Genomic DNA, 21,861 nt, shown 5'->3' with positions numbered 1-21,861 from the left:
TTAATTCATTTGTGAGACTAAGCTCAAGGGTAATTACAGCAGGGAGACTTAATGCTTAAACGTGTTAATGCCTGTAATCAGAACTATTTTCTCAGTGTGGAACAATTGTTAGACAATTACAGTTGGATATGATTGCCCTCGTAGACAACAGAGGCCGTGTCACGAGGGAGAGATCCGAGGCTTGCTTTGCAAGGATCCCATTATAAGCAATCTCGTTTCCCTGCAATCTCTTTTGTCTACCTTCTGCCAATCCATCTCCTTTCCTCACGATTGCCTTGTTAATTATGTCTAGCAGTTACCATCTTTTATCTTTCTTTATAAGAGAAGGTGGAAAAGGGGCAGAAAGGAGATGAGAAACCTTCTCCTTGTGCAAATGGCATCGGGGTTTGCTGCCAATTGCCCGGTTTATACATTGAGGTAGAGCAGTGTAGCTTATTTACTATGATGCTCCTCATTTTCTCCACACCCTGTTCAGCAATAGGAGTTTCCCAGCTAGGAATGTATGAAGAGGAGGAATAATCTTTTAAAAAAATATGCAAAGAGGAAAAGTCTTCATTCCATTCAGAAAAGAAACTAATTTGATCAAGCCTTACACACCTATGTCAAACCACTTGTGAGGGATGGCATAGGCTAGTAATGGATATAGAGTTATATATGGAATGAGAAGTGATTATAAATAATGGAGCCAATGGAGTCCATTACCCAGTCTCTTTCTTCTGAAACATGTACCTGCTTACAGTAAATAAACAGAGTGTATCGATTAAACATGGAAATAAATAGAGCAAATAAATAACTCCACCATGTATGTAGACAATTATCACATGAGGGAAAAGAGTAGACTGGATCCCTGCTTCCATCGTGGAGCCACATAACTGTAAAGTCAAGGGACCATGAAGGTCATTTAGTCAAAACCCTTGCTGATACAGGTAACACAGTAGATGTCAGAGACAGAATTCAGCATACCATGTTGAGCATATGCAGCATCTGGCAACCAGCCATCATGTTAGGTAGCCAGTGAATTTGCTACCCAACACGATGGCTGTTTGCCAGGTTGTTTCGTTTTGTTTTTCTTGAACTGGCAGTATCTGCTGCTCAGTGTAGATTGTACATACCCAGCTAATCAAACTGACCAGCTCATTAGAGAGCTCCTTATATAGCGTCCTTAGACATGTCCTACTTTTCTTTCTCATCAGAATTGTTTGTGATTGTGCCCTCACTACCCACTTTTAAAGAAACTCTCTTTCATCATAAACTTCTTCCTCTCTAATCATATCTGACCATGAGATCAAGGTGTTTTGTTGCCTTTATTTTTCTGTTTTTGGCATGGAGGATGTGAACTCTCCCCTCTAGTCTGAAAAGGTAATTCCCAAATATAGGTATTAGGATGCTGGCCACCACAGAGACCATTCAGCTGCACCACCCCTGCGTGTACAGTGGTGCCTCACTAGACAGTTACCCCACATGACAGTTTTTTCGCTAGACATTGACTATTTGCAATTGCTATAGTGATTTGCAAAACAGTGATTCCTATGGGGGAATTTCGCTGGACAATGTTTGGTCCCTGCTTCGCAAACCAATTTTTGCTAGACAATGACTTTGACAGCTCCCTCCGTGCTCGTAAAATGGGTGTTTTTGGGACCTAAGCTTCGCAAGACAGCTATTTAAACAGCTGATTGGCAGTTCACAAAGCTGCCTTCCTATGGCTGATCTTCGCTAGACAACAACGATTCTTCCCCATTGGAAAGCATTAAACAGGTTTCAATGCATTCCAATGGGGAAATGCTTTTCGCTAGATGATGATTTCGCTAAACAGCGATTTCAGTGGAATGGATTATCATCTAGTGAGGCACTGTACTTCCCAAGTGTACTCAGTGTGCCAGTGATTGGGAAAAGCTTCCCGGGTGACCTCTGAGATGGAAGGCACGTTCTTCAGTATCACTGACTCCTTAGCATTCCTAAGGGGTCACACCGCTGAATGTTTATTGAAAGTATTTCAAAAAGACATATATTTTCAAAAATAGATTTAAAGCTCCCCCCCAAAAAAATCAAAACGTTGTGAAGCAAATCCATAATTGATGTGCAAAAAGCAAACTTACTCAGAGACTAGGCAATTGAGAATAAAACCCACAGAAAACAATAAAGCTACCTACCTACATCTACATCTACAAAGTAATAAAGCGGTAGCATAGTTCCAGGACATACGCAGAATTCAGCAGACGGGCAGGGATAGCTTACATTCTCCTAAGAGACGAAGCTGAGCAAGCAGTGAGTTGGCACAATGCTCCATTCTTCTGCTCTTACTTGTATTCCACCATCCCCTCTCTAGATGTTTTGGCCCTTTCCACCAATCAGGCTTTGTTCCTCCCCAAACCTTCTGGTAGGTTACTTCTGCAAAAGTAACTTGTGTTGTGCATCTTCCCCATACACACAGAAGGCAGGTGGTAGCAATTAAGGTACCATGAGACAACCATGGGAAGAAGCTTCTTACAGCTTTCTCTTGGCCTTGAAATGTTGGAAAACATTACACACAGCCATAGATAATTCTCTTAATTGAAGAGAATCCTCCCTTTTGGCTAATTTAACTACCAGGCACCACACTTACAGACCACAGGGGATGAATTAACCTTTTTTTTTTCTAATTCCATCACAGCATGTCTAAGGTTTGAGTGAGAACTGTCTGGAGCTGCCTTGCCCTGGCTGTTTGATTCAATGCCTGATTACTATTAAAAAAAATTAAAAATGATCTGTAGCCTAGAAGGGCACCTGTATTCCGACTTCTTTGAATCACTTCCTTGAAGCATGATCTTCACTTACATTGCTGTACTTTTCTCCGTCCTCTTGGGTTACATTTTCTCAAGGTGTTTCTAACAAGGTTTCCAAAGACTGTGTGATCCCTCTCCAAAGACAAGTAACAGCGGTTCTTAATCTTTACTTTCCATGCCCCCCTCCCCTTTGAATATCTTTTGTTGCTGCAGGCCACCAAGGCTTAACTCAAGATTTACAACCCTAAAGTGCATCAAATACTTATTTAAATACGATTCAGATACAAACAAGCAAGGCAAATGGGGTGCTTACACGGAAGTAGAAGGTACAGGAATCTTACAAGGAGTTTGGAGCTACAGTGGTGACTCGCTTGACGACGTTAATTCGTTCCAGCGAAATTGCTGTAGAGCGAAAACATCATCAAACAAAATAAAAAAGCCCATTGAAATGCATTGAAAACCGCTCAATGCGTTCCAATGGGCTGAATACCTGCTCGTCCAGCGAAGATCCTCCATAGGGGAGCCATTTTCAGTGCCTGTAAAGCAAGGAATCCATCCTAGAAAACAGCAGGGGGCCATTTTCTTCAGCTGGTGGCCATTTTGAAACCCGACGATCAGCTGTTTGCTGATCATTGTAAAGTGAAAATTGGTTTCCAAAGCAGGAAACCGATCATCGCCAAGTGAAAATCCCCCATTTAAACCATCGTTTTGCGATCGCAATAGCGATCACAAAAACCTCATTGTAAAGTGATTGTCTCATTAAGCAAGGCAATCGTTAAGCAGGGCACGACTTTACAGAATAGATTCCAACCTCTCTCCCTTATTAATCATGAAATGGAACAGCAGCAGTGTCAGCCTGCAGATAATATCCAGAGAACCCAGGAACAATCTGTACATCAAGTGTCCCCTACCAAGCTTCAGAGGAGATGAGTTGTGGTGGTTGGGGCTCCTTGCTCAGAGGAACAGAGCCACAATCTGCAAGCCTGACAAGATGAATCGTGAGGTGTGCTGTCTCTCTGGAGCCACAATTTGTGTTGTAGCAGAGAGACTGACAAGACTTATTAAGCCCTCTGACTCTTACCCCTTCCTTTTGGTCCATGTGGGAACCAATGACACTGCGAGGCATAGCTTTCAGGACATCACAAAGGATTATGAGGATATGGGTAGGAAGCTGAAGGACCTGGGTGCACAAGTTGTAATCTCATTCATCCTCCCTGTTGAAGGACATGGCCCACAAAAGGAGAGAAGAATAATGGAGGTGAACAACTAGCTTCACAGATGGTGCCGCTAGGAACAATCTGGCTTCTTGGACCATGGTCTGTTTCACAAATTTTGTATTTTGGCAGGGGATGGGGTGAACCTCACAGCTGTTGGAAGTATTGTTTTTGCTAAGAGGCTCACAAATCTGATCAGGAGAGCTTTACACTGAGTTCAGGGGGTGGGGAGGGAGACAATAATTTTCAGGGCAGAAATTCAGCAAGTGCTGGTGAGAAAAGCCCAGCAAGGCAAGTAGTACTAGAGAACAACAAGGGGAAGAAAAACACATATGGTCCTAAATGTCTCTATACTAATGCACAGAGCATGGAAAATAAACAAGATGAACTGGAACTCTTAATACAACAAAATAAATATGATATAATAAGTATCACTGAAACCTGGTGGGATGAAACTCATGACTGGAATGTAGTTATTGGGGGGGGTATAAAGTATTTTGAAATAGACCTGGCAAGAAAGGAGGAGTAGCTTTACATGTCAAGGATGTTTATACTTGTGAAGAGATCCAGGACTTAAATCCAGGAAGCCAGGTTGAGAGCATCTGGGTAAAAATTAAGGGGGAGAGAAATGAGGGATATCATACTACAGACCCCAAGCCAGCCCAAGGAGTAGGATGATGCCTTCGTGGAGCAGATGGCCACACATTCAAAAGGCAGAGATGGAGTAGTAATGGGAGATTTCAACTACAGTGGTGCTTCTCTTAACAGCGATAATCCGTTCCAGGAAAATCACTGTTAAGCGAAAACGACGTAAAGCGAAAATAAAAAGCCCATTGAAACACATTGAAAACTGTTCAATGCGTTCCAATGGGCTAAAAACTCACCGTCCAGCGAAGATCCTCCATACAGCAGCCATTTTCAGTGCCTGTAGAGCGAGGAATCTGTCCCTAAACACAGCGGGGAGCCATTTTAATTACCTGGTGGCCATTTTGAAACCGCCAATCAGCTGTTAAAAAACATCGTTTTGCGAAGAATCGGTTCCCGAAGCAGGGAACCGATCATTGCAAAGCGAAAAAACCCTATTTAGACCATTGTTTTGCAATCTCAAAAGCGATCCCAAAAACATTGTCGTGAAGCAGATTCGTTGTAATGCGAGGTAATCGTAAAGCGGGACACGACTTTATCCCAATATATGTTGTCAGTCAAACTCTGCCAAGAACATAAGGTCCAGCAAATATCTCACTTGCCTTGCAGAGAATTTCATGGTCCACAAGGTGGAAGAGTCAACAAGGGGATCAGCTATTTTAGATTTGATCTTAACCAACAGGGATGGCCTTGTTAATGGGGTCGAAGTGGTGGGATCTTAGGTGGGAGTGACCATGCTGTCTTGGGATATGTTATAGAGTGGGAAGGGGAAGCCAAGTGCAACCAGACACGCATTCTAGACTTTAAGAAGGCCAGTTTCAGTAAACCTAGGGAATTACTGAAAGAGAAAGGAGTTCAGGATGGACGGGAATTTCTTAAAAGGGAGATACTAAAGGCACAATCTAAAACTGTTCCAATAAGAAAGAAAAACGCAAGATGTCTAAAGAAACCAGAATGGTTGACTAAAGAACTTAAAACTGAACTGTTAAAAAAAAACATGTGGAAGAAATGGAAAAATGGAGAAAATGCCAAAGAGGAATACAAGGAAACAGCCAGTATATGTAGGGGGAAGGTAAGAAAAGCAAAAGTGCAGAATGAACTCAGGCTTGCCAGTCAGATTAAAAACAATAAAAAGAGCTTTTTTTTAGTTATTCCCACAGCAAAAGGAAAAACAAGAAAATTTCAGAACCATTGGCAATAATATTTGAGAATTCTTGGACAACAGGAGAAGTCCCAGAGACTGGAGGAGAGCAAATGTTGTCCCTATCTTCAAAAAGGGGGAAAAAAGAAGACCCAAATAATTATCGCCCAGTCAGCCTGACATCAATTCCTGGAAAAATTCTAGAGCAGATCATTAAATAGACAGTTTGTTATTACTTAGAAAGCAATTCTGTCATCACTAAAAGTCAACATGGGTTTCTCAAAAACAAGTCATGGCAAAAAATGAAATCTGATCTGTTTTTTGATAGAGTTACAGGCTTGATAGATGAAGGGAATGCTGCGGATGTAGTATATCTCGATTTCAGTAAGGCCTTTGACAAAGTTCCCCATGATATTCTTGCAAGGAAGCTAGTAAAATGTGGGCTAGACAGTGCTACTGTTTGGTGGATTTGTTGACAACCTGGAATGTGTCCAAAGGAGGGTGACCAAAATGGTCAAGGGTCTGGAAGCCATGTCCTATGAGGAGTGGTTTAGGGAGCTGGGAATTTTTAGCCTTACAAAAAGGTTAAGGGGGGGGACATGATAGCCATGTTTCAATATTTGAAGGGATGTCATGTCGAGGAAGGGACAGGTTTGTTTTCCACAGCTCCAGACACTAGGACAAGAAGCAATAGTTTCAAGCTACAAGAAAAGAGATTCCACTTGAATCTCAGGAAGAACCTCCTGACAGACAGAGCTGGTCGGCATTGGAATAGGCTGCCTTGGAGTGTGGTGGAGTCTCCTTCTTTGCAGGTTTTTTAGCAGAGGCTGGATGGCCATCTGTTGGGATTGCTTTGCATGGCAGGGGGTTGGACTCAATGGCCCCTGTGGTCTCTTCCAACTCTGTGATTCTATGATTCTCCATGATCATCCGTCCTGATTTAATCCCATTTATTTCAATGGGTTTCCCTCTCCCCCCCCCCACATGTTTGATTTTGTAAGTTACTTGCTATCAAACTGTTATTTTCATTACCAATTTTTAAATTTATTTGTTTTTAATGGAGGCAGTGGGTTAGAAAAGCCACGTTTTACACAAACAAGCAGGACAATGAAGATTTCGTTCTACGTTTCCTTTTCTTGCTTTCTTGTTTTCATTCTTTCTTTCTATTTTAATGGCAAACATTTTCAAGCCTTTGCGGACCCTCTGTGAGGACATCGTGCCCCCCCCGTGGGTCCATGGACCACTATGCTGTAGAACACTAACAGATGCCCATCTTTCCTTATACAAATGACAGTGAAATAGGCGGCATCTCTCTGGTCATATTAAAGTAGCATGTCTAATTTAATTTTCCTCTTTTCCTGTTGACAGGCTGTTTAATCTGCAGGAGAGCTTGCTTTGCATTTGCTAACTGAAGAGAGTGTGATTGCATTGGGGAAGGACAAGGAGGGATTGGCAGGAGTAGATCCAAGTATCACTGACAATGCCTTCAGCCAGCCTCGTTGTCTGGCTCCCGTCTCTCTCCTTCCACAGCTAGGCTGTCCAGCTGTGGGCTGTGTTTTTCCCCCTGCTCAGAAGTAGAATGCTATCATTCCAATTCTGCCCAGAGGCTACTGGGAGTCTGAAGGGGTCTTGAACTGAGTTAGACTGTACGTACATTGGTGTAAATATCTCAGCCCCCATTGGTCTTTGCAGAAATGCTATTTCTGGCATTTGAAGAAAAGCCTGAAGCAGAATTGCTATGACACTGGACGCAGAGGTTTCTGTCCTTAAAACAATCCAGCCTTGTGTTTTAAGTGAAGTGAAATAAAAAAAAGAACACCCACAATGATTCCTACCATTACGTTTCCAATTGTACCCTCAGTGAGAAGACCAGCCACCACAGGAGACGTCCCCCGAGGTACCAATAGATTCGAACGCCTGTCAACACCCAGGAGAAGGTGAGAAAAAAGTATACAGTACAAATGAATATTGTGGCTTGCTCAGTGTCTCCCGTCTTATTGTGGTTAAACTATGGCCTAAAGGCCTTTTCTTTCAATTGGCGAACATATCCTTTTGCTAGTTCGTGTAGGATTGTGCCACATGTCCTTTAATTTTGATGTTCACTTTAAAATTAGGAAATTCAGCACAGCCAACCAAATTAATGGGGAAAAACAGCCTGCCAAACATTTGCATTCTGCTGGCTGCTACTTCTTTTCAGTATCGTTTATTTCCCTTTTTATGCTCTGCCACCGCCAACCTCAACCTCATTTGCCCACACTGCTGTTTAGTGCTGTAGGTGTTAGTGACCCTCCCATGGCTTATTTGGTTGCTGTGAGTCTGGGAAATACATCCAATTTCTTCTGTTCCACAGCAGCAATATGGAGAAGGGAGGAGACATGACAACATTGCATCCAAGTTGTTTCTTACTGTCAGGCGAGCCTGCCATCATGTCCACAGTGTTGTATATAGGAGACGGCACGTCCTTCGTAACCCTGATTGAGGAGCATTTGCAGGACAGAGTGATGGTCAGGAGGCAAATGTGTACTCCTGCCCCCATTTGCCAATGGTCTGCTATGCTACTTTCTCTTTTACTACACCCCCCCCCCCAGCAGTACCTGAAGAATAGAAGAAGCCCAGTTGTAGGTAAAATAGGCTGGGAAATATTTGTATGGCCAATCAGAGGGCTCAGGAAGGTTAAGGCATCCCCTCTCCTACTCCCAAATACCACTTTGAAAGCCTTCCTGCTGCTGCAACCTGTATCTTTATTACTGGATGCGCATTTATGGAAACACAACAAACTAGCAAATGTACATGAATTAGAGCTGTTATGGATTGCAATCCACTTTTTCAGCCACACCAACAGAGTGTAATGCATGACAGCTGATGAGAAATACATCTGTTAGTCTTAAAAGTGCTTCAATTCTTTTGTTTTTGTTTTATGTTGCTGCTAAAACAGACTAACACAGCTATTGCTCTGAACATGGCTATGTGTTTACTAGTACAACATGTATTTTGCCTGACAGTGTGAATACAGCACTTGGGCAATAGAACTTAGTACCCTTTCTTGGCTGTGCTTCTCAAGGGCAGAATCCCCTGTTCTTCCTGACTCAGTGCCATCTGGGGGGGAAAAAAGCACAGAGGAACAGCAGTTGATGGCTGGCCAGTGGAGTGTCAATGCAAACAGTACAGAAGTGCTTTACTGCTGAAGTTAATGTAGGAGTAAACTGCTGCGATTTGAACCCCCCCCCCAATGCTTTAATCATGATAGCATTTTTAAAAGCCTTCCATGCAAGCTGCTTTTAAATTCTGATGTAAGACAAGAATATGCCTTCCTGAATATTTGATATCCTGAACAATGCCTAGACTGTAATAAAATTCAAAATGTAATCAATTAAATCAATTAGAAGATTAAATTTCACCATGCTATGTGTACCACTAGCAAAATTTACAAATCACATAATCAATGCAATCCATTAACACTGACAAAGGAAGGGGGTGATGGACTGGAAAATCTCCATCAAGGGCATTCAAAAGATGTAATTAAAAATACATTACACCCTGAATGCAAGGCTCCCCGCACTGCCTTTCTACTGCCTTGAAGAATGCTCCTCATTCTTCCAGCTTCAGGCCTGCATGGAAATTTTGCACAAATAGAAATCATGTTATAAATTTAGGCAATTCTATGTCATGCTAGCTAGGCAACACTGAAGATCACAGTAGCTACAAATCAACTTCTTGTGATATATTTGCACCATTAAGGAAGGCTATTGGAGGAATTAGATGACGTGAGTAGGTGGAAATCCTAAGACGTTCCAATATGTCAGCTGGCTCTGGGCCTCAAACTTTCAGGCTCTCTCCTTTTTTGTTTCCAGAATCTTTTTAAAAAAATTTGAGGGGTTATGAAGGGGAAGAGAGAGAGAACACTAACCTCAGGCGAGAGAGGATTGTTAGAGAGTAAAGTGTAAGGGAGCAGTAAGAAATATTTGCAGTGCTTGTTGGAAAGGTAGCAAGGAGTGGAAACATGAGGGGAAAGGAAATGGAGAAGAAGAGGGAAAACATACTTTGCCTTCAGTGAATTGTTCTGCCTGGTGAAGAACTAAAGGTGACATTCAGGAACCATTTTCTACACATAAAATTTATCTCACTACAATAGACAGACTTAAGATATTGTGCCTAATCTACCGTCAGCAAGTTTGATTTTATGATGGTTAAGTCCATTTCACTGCATTTAGAATGTTTTTTTCCCCTCCATCCTGCCAGCCCAAGGAGTTTAAAGGAAGCAATAATGTTCTGCCGATAATATAACCAAGTAAAGATAAGGCAAATCTAATGATAATATCAAAGTAAGCAAAACACCCAAATGCCAACATGACCAGGTCCCATGACTGAGTGCCCACTTCACGGCTGGACCAGAAAAAAAAGTTTAATAATAAGTTCAATGTTCTATCGGCCTGGTTCCCAGGGTCAGGGACATTCTTCCCCACCCTCTGTATAAGAATGGAACTTCTATAAGAAGGAAATCTGATACACTGAAAAGTTTCCAAAAGGGATCCTTAAAATATCTTCAAGAGCTAAAATATTGGCAATGATTTTTCGAGGGACAAGTCACTGAAAAGAGCAAGGGCCTTGTTCAAATACAGAAAATTGGGAGTGTACACTCAGTACTTTGGAAAGGCACTCCTAAACTCCACTAGCCATGGTGGCTGGGGAATCCTATGAATGACGTTTCCCTACTCTGTATGGACTTTATTTGGCTTTTTGCCCTGGGGCTGAATTGCTAAACCTTTCCAAGTCGGCACTGGTGCGTTCGTTATTTCTCAACGTTAATAAATAGTCCAGTTTGTTCTAGGGAGACTCAACAGGCCAGAAAGGGATATTTTGTACTCTTTTCTTGGAAATTACTATTCTGTTTTGTAATTCAAGGTATCTCAGCACATAATGCTTTGCACTCTGTATTGTTCCCTTTTCACTCTCCCAAACCCCAGTTTACATAAACAAGTTAATCTCTTCCTACAATTACAAGTACGACACAGAAATCCTGTCCGCATAATCACGTTCATTTTACAGCCACCTCTTTGCCGCAGGTTCAGAACATATGAAGATATCAAATATAAGTCAAAATATGAAACCACCTATCATTTGGAAACAAAAGGCGGGTGACTTAGACAGTGGGGGAGTCGCTGTGGGGCTCACAGGATATACTGTAATCACTTAAATGTTCATCACGTGAGGTTTGATGCCAGAGCTGAACCAGCAACTATCACATACTTCTGATGGACTACCAACAGCAAACAGAGCCAGAGGGTGGATCAATTTACATTAGGAATGCTATCTTCATAACTGAGAGAGCCGACAAAAATGCTTTGAACCTGTCAAGTTGGCAGTAAAATCTATAGAATGAACTGAACATTTCATTTTCTTTTTGCCCCCAGTTATGGCTTATGAGACTAAAGAGAGAAAGAGAGGGCAGCTGTCTGCAAAGTTCCCGAGAAGTTATTGTTCAAATGGCCCCTCCTCACCTGTCACACTGCTCTGGGTATTAAGGGTAGTTCTTGGGCTCATATACAAAAAGAGGCAGGGGCTACATCTGTTGTCTGGAGAGTGATCAGGCCGAGAGGAAAATGACCAGGGAAAAGGCCTAGGCTCAAGGATGTAATATGATATGGTACTCACTAGTAAAAATAGTTTTATTTTCAGATTGAATACTGGGGCAAAAGTTTCCTTTTTAGAAAATAGGTTTTAACTACTGCACGTTTCATTCTATTGAAAACACTAACTTGAAACAAAAAAAAATGGCAGAGTAGACTTTGTGTGATAACTTATAAATGGCTCTCTTATGGATAGGAAATATATCTTCTCTATCTGCCAGCATGAATTAGTGTAGCACCATTGTTTTGATTCTCTGATACACTCTGTACCATTCTCCCCACAATCAGACCACAAGTACGACATGCTGAACCCTACTGCCAGTGAAATAATTGATAGGCTTATGAACACATAAAAGGGAGAGTGTTTTGCTAACCATTTCCAGAGCAGCAGGCGATCACAGCAGGCTTTTGGGGGTCAGCTTTCTTTCAAAGAGAGGGGAAAAAACATACCTGGGTCTCAGGATGCCCTCCTAAAAATCTGCTTACTTTATAGGCCAAAATAGCATAAAAGATATGGAGGCTCATTAAGTGCAAGTAGTGCTAATTCCAGCACAAAGCCGTAGAAGCAAAAACGGGCGGAAGGAATTCAAGATCATCTAATCCCGTTGTCTCAAGATAGACTGAGCTTGCTTCTTGATCAGGCAGCATAAGGAGACCAAGGAGACACTATCAGATGATGCTCTGTGGAGAGTGGTTTGCAGAGCATAGCGCCTTCAGTCACTCAAACAAGGAGCTCAGCAACAGTTGTAAAGAATGCCCACTAAATTCTACATTCAATTTAAGGGGACACCGTGATGAAGGATTTCCAGGTCCCACAAGATTCCTCACCTGCAGGCAAGAGCAACACAGTATGCACTACTTCCCCCTCCCCCCAAGTCTTTATAATTTTCACAAACTGTTGTTCCACAAAATTGGCATTAGTTTGAGAAGTAAAGCAAACGTACCCCACAAACACCAAACAACTGCTGATTGTTTAAAAGGATGCAAGCAACCCCTTTGACGATTCTAATCCTTAAATGTCCATTAGATAAAGCAAAAACCCAACGTCAGGCTTCCTACAGAGTTTTGTGAGGCACCCATCCTGTTCTGTTTTTAGGAAGCTAATTAAGACTGAATTATGTAAAGCTGCTTTCCGCTAGTGTAAATACCTCCCTGAGATCTTCAAATGGGTTTTAATTTGTGTATTTATATTTAAAGGTAGTTTTTTTGTTAGCAACAGGGTCTATTACATATTGCATTTTTGTATTTATTATATAGTGCTTTCAGTCCATGATTTTATTGCATATTGTGAACCTCCCAAAGAGTGGAAACACTAATGGGGCAATACAGAAATGGAAATCAATCAATCAATCAATCAATCAATCAATCAATCAATCAATCAATCAATCAATCAATCAATCAATCAATCAATCAATAACTTTTTTGCAGGGTGTATTATTCACATTAAATATTTATTTGCAGAATTTTGCTTACGGTAATTCTTGCAGGCTGGCAAGGCTCACCCTATTTTGTTGAGAATTCTTCAAAATACCTCACCCTTTTGCAAGCAAAGCAGAATAATTTTATGGTTTCTCATCCTTGTATGAGAAGATGAGACAACTGGGGATTTACATCTGAGCCTGCAAGATCCAGAAAAACCTTAGACAGAGCAACATGTATGTGTTAGAAGAGAAGACAGAAATATTTGCTTATATACAGTATTGTGGTCAGAATGCAACATGAAAAAAAGCCCTCTTCCATTGAGTCTTCCTTCCTTCCTTCCTTCCTTCCTTCCTTCCTTCCCATTGTAGGGATGCAAGGCAATTATCCAAATATGTAACCAAAATGCTGTGTGAAGGCAGATCTCCATACAGCTAAACCCTTTGTTTTCAATCCTTGCCCCTTTCAAGATAGATGAAGGGGATTAGTTTTTTAACCAAACTTTGAATGATGAACCAAACCTCAATCTTTGTTCATGGAAACAAGCTCGGGTATTTGCAGGGATTATTCTTTTTCTGTAAAATAAGCGCAGTGCAATGTGAGGAACATCTATGTGTTTTTAATCCATCTGTCTGTTAGACATAGTGCCTGGAGAAAATCATGATGGGAAACTGTGTTGTGCTGAGGACAAAATGTGCACAGTAGCAGGTCAGCTCTCCCTCTGTGCCTGCTCCCCCACAGGCTCTCAGCCTCTTCTACTTAGTCGTCTGAAAGATTGTGCAAATATAGCAATCAATAGGACAACACAACTGTCAGACTTGATACATCTTATGGGAGAGGTCAAAGCTTAGAAAGAAATAAACATTTCTCAAGCTAAGCACTAGGTATCCTCAAGATATGAAATTTTGTTTACAGATCAATACATGGGAGCGGTATGTTGTAAGTGACTTTGCACATGCATTTAAACACCCCAAAGCTGCTTGTGCAGAACAGACATGTTCACAGGTAACACAATGAGACATCTGTGTGAATCAGGGTCTAATATGCAAGATAGTATGCCACTTTAAAACACACTGCTGTATCTCGTAATTTAAAGGATCCTGTTTTGAAGTGCCTTTAGCCAAAGCTAGGCAGTGACACAACCAGGCATGGAAATATGTTACCTAGATATCTGAATTATCTTCCGTTGCCTGAATTATAGTGTGTTCTCTACTAAGTTGATTACTCAGCATCCCTATTAAAGACAGCATGATAAAGCTATTTTCTTTGAATTCGTTCTCATGTTCCTAAAGAGATTCTTTTTAAAATGAAACTTACATCATTATAAATGTTTGATGCATGGTAATATTATTTGAGAAAGGGGAAAAGACAATGTACAGGGGAGGCAGAAGATACTGTAAGAGGCTAAGAATCTTAATCCACTTGACCCTAGAATCACAGAAACTCAAACTTTAATCTTACCTTGTGGTTAATAGAAGAGCCAGATACATCCGGTACCTGTGTTCCCCACTTTTGAAAAGGGGAGATCTTTGGGAACATAACATGAACAAACTGGGAGTAATGATAGAGAGGGGGGCAACCAACCAGTTGTGGGCATTCGTGGATGACATCAATAGTCTAGATCTATTTTAGTCAAGGTTTGGCCCATACCACAGGATTGAATTGGCACTGGTTGCTCTGCAAGATGACCTTTTGAGGGAGTCTGACAGGGAGAGTATAACCCTGTTGGTTCTCCTAGATATCTCAGCTACTTTTGATTCCATTGACCACAGTTTCTTGTTGGACTAGCTGTCGAGGTTAGGGATCAGAGGTCGGGTCCATCAGTGGTTCTGGTCCTTTCTTGATGGCTATGTCCAGAAAGTTCAGCTCAGAGAGGTTGTATCAACCCCCTGTTATGAGGTCCCTCAGGGCTCAGTCATCTGTCCTGTGCTGTTCAACATCTATGTAAAGCCTCTGGGAGAGGCTTGTGCATTAAATCTGTAACTATGGTCATTAAGTATTTTTGTTATACTAATGTACATTTTGTTTATTATGTTATGTTTCATGTAATTTGGTTTGATTTAAGTTGCCAGGTGTCAATCATAGGTTGTCTATGCAAGCAGCAATGCTTTCATTCACTCTGTATACATTGGGGGTGGTCAAAATGTAGAACAAAAACATAATTGGTAGTAAGGCAACTCTTAAGTTCAGCTTATGTGCTTGAAGATTGATGTTGGCTATTTTGATGACACAGCTGGATGCTTGTTAAGAAATGTGTGTAGCTTTAAGGATTAAATATCCAAGTAGCTTCCGCTTTCTTTTCTGGTCTAGAAGCTCCGACAAAGTCGGAGCTGGCTGACTTTGTCTCTGCGACACTGTTGGGATCCCCGAGGCTTCTGGTCTTGGGTGATTTCAACGTGCACGTGGGGGCAGAGGCTTCTGGGTCAGCTCTTGAGTTCCTGGAAACCATGGCTTCCTTGAACATGTCCCAACATGTCAACAGCCCCAACCACGTGGGTGGCCACACATTGGACCCGTTTTTTTCCACCAGTTGGAGTGAGTATGGTCTGATGGTGACCGACCTTGTGTCAGTCCCCTTGTCATGGTCAGATCACCACCTGATAAAATGTAACCGCACAGTGGTGCTCCCCCCCCCTGCAGGGAGTAGGGACCTATTTCTATGGTCCGCCCTTGAAGGCTACTGGATCCTGCTGGATTCCAGGATGCCATGAGAGGGGTCACGACGGACCTGGCTAGCACTCCTGTCGATGCTCTGGTTGATAGTTGGTTCACCTTTGCAACTACGGCTATAGACATGATCGTGCCTAAATGCCCTCTCCTTCGTAGAGCTCGGCCAGCGCCCTTGTTTAACCAGGCGCTTCGAGCGATGAAGCGCACAAGGAGAAGGCTAGAGCGTAGGTGAAGGAAGAACCCGACAGAACATAATTGGATTGCTGTTAGAGTTGCAACTAACATTTACCTGAATAAGGTAAAGGCTGCTTGTCAATCATTCTTCGCCAACCGGATAAGCAAAGCTTCAAATCAGCAGGCAGAGTTATTCCATATAATGTGCAACCTATCCGGAATTGGTCTGGGTGATAGGCCTCCCCCTAGTTTTTCACCTGACCAGTTTGCAGCCTTTTTAAAATCTAAATGGAGGCCATCCGCCAGGAGCTCTCTCCTTTTTTGAACACAGTAAGTCGAGCTGAGATGTCCAGTGCTCCGTCTTGCAGTCGCCTAGAGTGGTCTTAAGTGACCAGATAGGCGGGATATAAATAAATAAAATAAATAAATAAATAAAATTGTCCAGTAACCCTCGACTCCTTTCAGCCTGTGATGCCTGACTCTGTGGACAAGGTGCTTGACTGCTGTCGAGCCACCACCTCCTCCTTGGACCCTGGCCCAGCCTGGCTAATCAAAGCAGCCAGGCCAAAAACAACAGAATGGGCCACAGCAATAATAAATGGGTCTTTTCTTGAGGGTAGGTTTCCTTCTGCCCTCAAGGAGACACTCATTAGGCCCATAAGAAAGAAACCTAGTTTGATGGCGGATGAAATTGGCAATTATAGACCCGTTGCCAGTGTTTCTTTCATGAGCAAAGTGGTCGAAAGGGTGGTCGCAGATCAGCTTCAGGCACATTTGGATGAAACATATGCCCTGGATCCGTTTCAGTCAGGCTTCAGGCCGCGCCACGGTACAGATACGGCATTAGTTGCCCTGTATGATGATCTGTTGAGGGAGGCCGACAGGGATAAAATATCTCTGTTGGTCGTCCTCGACATCTCGGTGGCCTTTGATACTGTCAACCACGGTATCCTCCTGGGGAGGCTCTCCGAGTTGGGTATCGGTGGCTTGGCATTTGCCTGGTTCTGTTCCTTCTTGGAGGACCACCCCCAGAGAGTGCAGCTTGGGGAGAGTGTCTCGGCCCCGTGGAGTCTCAAATGTGGGGTTCCACAGGGGTCGATTATCTCCCCAATGCTGTTCAACATCTATATGAGGCCGCTGGGTGGGGTCATTAGGGGGTGTGGAGCATAGTGTCATCAATATGCTGATGACACCCAGCTCTACATCTCCTTTTCACCAACTGCAGGTGATGCCATCCTGTCCCTCCAGCACTGCCTGGAGGCTGTACTGCAATGGATTCAGGAAGATGGGCTGAGGCTGAATCTGGACAAGATGGAAGTTCTGAGGGTGGGTGGCCCTGTGGATGGTGGCTTGGGAAACTCCCTCATGTTAGGGGGTGGCCCTGTCTGCGAAGAGTGGGGTCTGCAGCCTGGGGGTACATCTGGACCCGACGCTCACCATGGAAACGCAGGTGACATCGGTAGTCCGCACCGCCTTTTTCCACCTTTGGCGGATTGCCCAGCTGCGACCTTATCTCGACACGGGGACGCTCATTACCTTAGTACATGCGCTCGTAATCTCTAGATTAGACCACTGTAACGCGCTCTACGTGGGGCTCCCTTTGAAGCTGACGCGGAAGCTTCAGGTGGTGCAGAATGCAGCAGCCAGACTCCTTACTGGAGTGAGAAAATACCAACATATTTCTCCTACACTGGCCATGCTGCACTGGCTGCCCATTCGTTTCCGCATTGACTTCAAAGTCCTAATGCTTACCTATAAGGCCCTAAACGGTTTAGGACCTCGATACTTGGCGGAACGCCTGCTCCCACCTAGATCTACCCAGATCACCCGCACAAGCCAGGAGGTGAGGCTGAGGAGCCTAACGCCGAGGGAGGCCTGGAAGGAAAAGACACGAAATCGGGCCTTCTCGGCGGTGGCTCCTTGCCTCTGGAATAATCTTCCTCCGGCGATTCGTGCGGCCCCTACGTTGGGCACTTTCAAGAATCAACTAAAAACATGGATGTACATTCAGGCCTTCCCTCCTGTCAATACTTAATTTTTTCTTTATTCTTTTTTCCCATTTATTATTTGTTTTAATATTGTATGTGTTTGGATCGTTTGTAAAATCCTTATGTTTTTATTGTATATACTTCTATTGGTAGCCGCCCAGCGTGGTTGACCAGACCAGATAGGCGGGATATAAATCAAATAAATTAAATAAATAATAGAAGCTGTGGCGTGAACTGGAGAGTGGAATGTAATGCATTCATAGACAATGGGACCCATTCTGTGTGTGCGTCTCTTGGTCCTTCCCCCCCCCTTCTCTTTGGGGTTATGATTCAGTTTCTTCCATTCGTAGGTGTGAGCTTTGCATTAATCACAACAGATGGTGCCAGCACAAATGGTTCAGTGCCTGTGTCAACTGGCACATGCAACGGTTCAGTGCTAATCTAAATGATGTTTGAAGAGCATGGTTACAATCCACCACCGCAAGAAATCCTCTCCATTCTGAGTCATGTACATGTTTGCCTTTCAGGTTACCTTCCCAGTCTCCTAGCCACGCTGCAGCAGGTGATGCGTACAAACGGGACGTAGCTATGAAAGAAGGACTCAGAGAAGCCAGAGCTACTGCCTCTATGCGCTCAATGTGAAAGAACCAACAAAATCCTGGGAGTCATTGTCTCTTTCCAAGCAGTCATCATCTCTTTCCAAGGAGCGATCACCTTCCTTTGGGGAGTTGTCATCATTTTACATTCGTTTCAAGTCTCCCAGCCAGCAGGGGATGCTCAGCTTTGGCTGTTCTGCTCTGGGGTCCTAGTTTTCTTGTTTTACAAAAAGGAGCCGCTGAGGCAAAGGTCTGAGCAGGCAGAGCCGTTGCTGTTCTGAGGGCATAAAAAGGCTCTCCTTCACTGGAGACACTCCACTGACTTCTCACGTGGGGCTATGGCAGCATTTGCCCTGTGTTACCAGCACAAAGGCAGATGGTTCCAAGGGAGCAGCTGAAGGGAAATCTTACTCATTCTAGTGTCACATAGTTGTTGTTTATTTATCTGGGCCCTTGAGGGTTGAATCATACAATTTTCTTTTTCATAGAGCAGTCTTTAAAGAATGACAGTGCTGTATTGTGTGGATAGATGGGTGCTGATTTGCTCTCAGAAAACATGAAGGGGCAAGTTATGGCAATAAAGGTGTTCACAGTTGTGTAAAAACATTTCAGAACGCATCATTGTAAATTGAACGATCATTCAGATGCACTTACCTTATGTGTTTATAGTTATTTTGAATCCATTTTTGAAATGTGATACTGTTTCATTTGGTTCTGTCCCCTGTTCCGGACTACTGCTAATTAGAATAAAGTATGATAAAATGACAGTCCAAGTATTTTGACTATGCTTTCAGCAATCCATAAATTAGAGGAATTACGGCATAATGTAGTGTGGTAGTGGTAGTGATTCCAAAGTCACAGGGGGAAAGAATTCACTGTAAAGTACAGTAGTCACTGAGCAGTAAACTCAAGGCAGAGCAAAGTTTTACCAAGTTCTTTGCATGACACACAATACACGAAATTCTACCCCATAAGAGATGACGATTGCCTCTAATCCAGGCTGTTTCAGTGAAGTCACATTAACTCTCGATCCATCTGTCATCTGTTTCCTCCTTCCTTCCCCGCACCTTTTCTTTCCCTCCAGACTTGCATGCTACAGAATGTTGCAGCTCCTGCTCCAACTGTATATGCAGATAGCTGGTTTCATTTCAGCTAATAGGCTGCAATATGGTTGACAACACAGGGCCGTCCAGAAAAGAGGTATTGGGCAGACTCTACCACTGAGATGCACCTGAAGGAGGACAGAGAGCCCCCCTAGTGGTTCCTCTAGGCCCATGGTTTGAGAAATATTTAGTCAATTTCCACATTTACTGAGTTTATTTAAGGAACAATGTAATACATACTCATTTTTCTGCAATAATATATGTGAAAATTCTCAGTCATCCAGGTGAAGTTATCTGGAGTCATGGCAACTGGACTTCTTTCTTATTGGGTTGAAACTCATCCAAGTGACTGAAGAAGTGAAATGTTTCAACCTAATAAGAAAGAGGTCCAGTTGCCATCACTCAACTTTCAGATTTTCTCAAATAATGCTTTAGTGGTAAATCTGTAGAATTAGGCATGAATAACCATGATCCCAGCTACTCCTTGTGGTATTTTTAGAGGTGACTGAAGTTATTTAAGCCTCTCCCTTGTAACGCTGAGAGGGATGGAGAGACATTTTCTGCCTCTGTGATAATGACCATGACCAAAGGCTTCACGACATGACCTTTCAGGCACTGGCCATCTTAGGTATTGTGTCCTGTCAGGTGCTTGTCACCCCACATTGTACTCAAAATCCGTTTCAAGAGCAAGAGCTTTACCATACTGCTGTTGGGCTGTGGTATGGGGTCGATTCACACATTGTACTTTCCCAGACTGCCCCTGTGTTATAAGAAGAAATATATATGAAATGATATGTGGAATTTGCTAACTTACCTTCAAATCCTGAAGGGGTATTCCACTTGCACCATTCCCTAAATTTTCTGCAAATTTGGCCATGGGCATAGAAATCTGCAGCAACTCTCATTATATAGGTGTTTGCGCACATGGTAAATGTTTTGATGTTACTCATGTTTGGCCTCTCTGTGTGTCAATATGAAATATTTGCCACCGGAACCTCTTTGGCGTTTAAAAGAAATCTTTTTCCATTCTGCCATTTTGTGAAGCACAAAAGCTTGCATACTGCTGCACCCATAGAGCAGGGACCATTAAAAGATATCCACTTGCCAATTGTGTGCCACTTGTAAAAGATAATGACTCTTCCCACCATGATAAATCTGTTGGAGACATTTCCTTGGGATGTGCAGCATGTGGGCCCACTTCCAAACCCATCAAAGTACAGTAAATGGGAAACTGCCCTCTGACATCGCAGAGGTATAAGCCCACATGCCCACAAAGCATGACGATAAATTATTAACAATAAGTTATTGTCCTGGTGTTCTTGTTGCTGTGTCTTCTGTGACACAGAGCAAGGCTTTAATAAGGCAATATGTTGGCAAATACGGTGGGGCCATGGACTGGAAATAGGAACAAGCTGTTCCCTATTCGTCAGGCTCAGCAGATGTGCCAGTGTGAAAAGCTGAGGAAATGTTTTTCTTGTTGATGCGGGTGAAGAGGCATGCAGATCTATCCATCTCATTTCCATAAAGCACCGTCTGTTTTAGCTATGGCTTTCAAAAGCATTGCTGTTTTCTTGATGCCTCTGAGGTACAGAATGGAAAAAAACTTTAATCTGCCTTCCCAATGGATGTGCAGTAAATAGAGGAGGGAGAGAGAGAAAGAAAGAGAGAAAGAAAGAGAGAGAGAGAGAGAGAGACTCTGCCCCATCCAGTGAATGGAACACTCTTGAAGGAAACTTGAAGGGAACTTTTAAAAGGAGGCATTTTAAATCACACACACACACACACACACACACACACACACACACACAGACACACACACAAAAATTTCTACCCCTGCCACCTTGGGCAAGACACACACCTGACGGCCATGTGCTGGTGCAGCACCAAACCTTTTCAAACTGGATTTGTGTTTCATTAGATTGCACTCATGTGAAGCAAAGGGCGCTGTTTCAGTGTGAATCAGGAGAATGAGTTTTACTTAAGCCCAGATAATTCTTAACAGATCCCCACAGGTAGCAAAAACTATGGTTCCCCTTAGCTTCCACTTTTTTTTTTCACTGAGTGGCTTGCCTCTGGAAAGCTGCTTACTCATAATAAGAGCTGACATTTACACAGAGCTTTGCATTTTGAAAGGTCTCTACAAACATTAACTAATTAATCCTGAAAGCTCTGCTGTGGCACAGGTAAGAGCGGTTCCGCTTCGGAGGGAAAACAGGCCATTGAGCTGAAATCCCTTGCCTAGGTCCACATGGAAAATGGGAACCAAGTTGATTAAAGTTCATTCAGCCTGTATTCCGAACAAAGTTCTCAAGAGTCTTACAGCTAGCTGCATTCTGAACTCACTTTGTCTTCCACTTTTTCACAAGGCAGTGTTGTATGTGGATCCCCTGCATGGGCAAAGTAGAGACAGTAAACGTGGGAAATGCCAGTAACTTGATGCGTGCATGCTTTCTTTTCCTTTTTCAAGCATTCCATTCATGTATTGCCAACTTTCTTGAAGATGCTGGGGACAGTTTACGCTT

The 21,861-nt window shown here is 42.9% G+C and overlaps 1 long non-coding RNA gene across 1 annotated transcript in view; it reads left to right on the top strand.

The window, feature by feature from the left end:
• The window catches only part of LOC110072428 (uncharacterized), a 29,443-nt gene extending 10,440 nt beyond the window's left edge, over positions 1-19,003 (top strand). Inside the window, exons 2-3 of the long non-coding RNA XR_012080571.2 lie at positions 7,624-7,699; positions 18,168-19,003. This is a non-coding gene — a long non-coding RNA (uncharacterized LOC110072428). The remainder of the gene's footprint in view (positions 1-7,623; positions 7,700-18,167) is intronic.
• Positions 19,004-21,861: the final 2,858 nt, after the last annotated feature.

Source organism: Pogona vitticeps, chromosome 1 (assembly GCF_051106095.1).
Source record: "Pogona vitticeps strain Pit_001003342236 chromosome 1, PviZW2.1, whole genome shotgun sequence".
Classification (NCBI taxonomy): domain Eukaryota; kingdom Metazoa; phylum Chordata; class Lepidosauria; order Squamata; family Agamidae; genus Pogona; species Pogona vitticeps.
The sequence above is the reverse complement of the archived record's forward strand: the minus strand, read 5'-3'. Positions and strand labels throughout refer to the sequence as shown.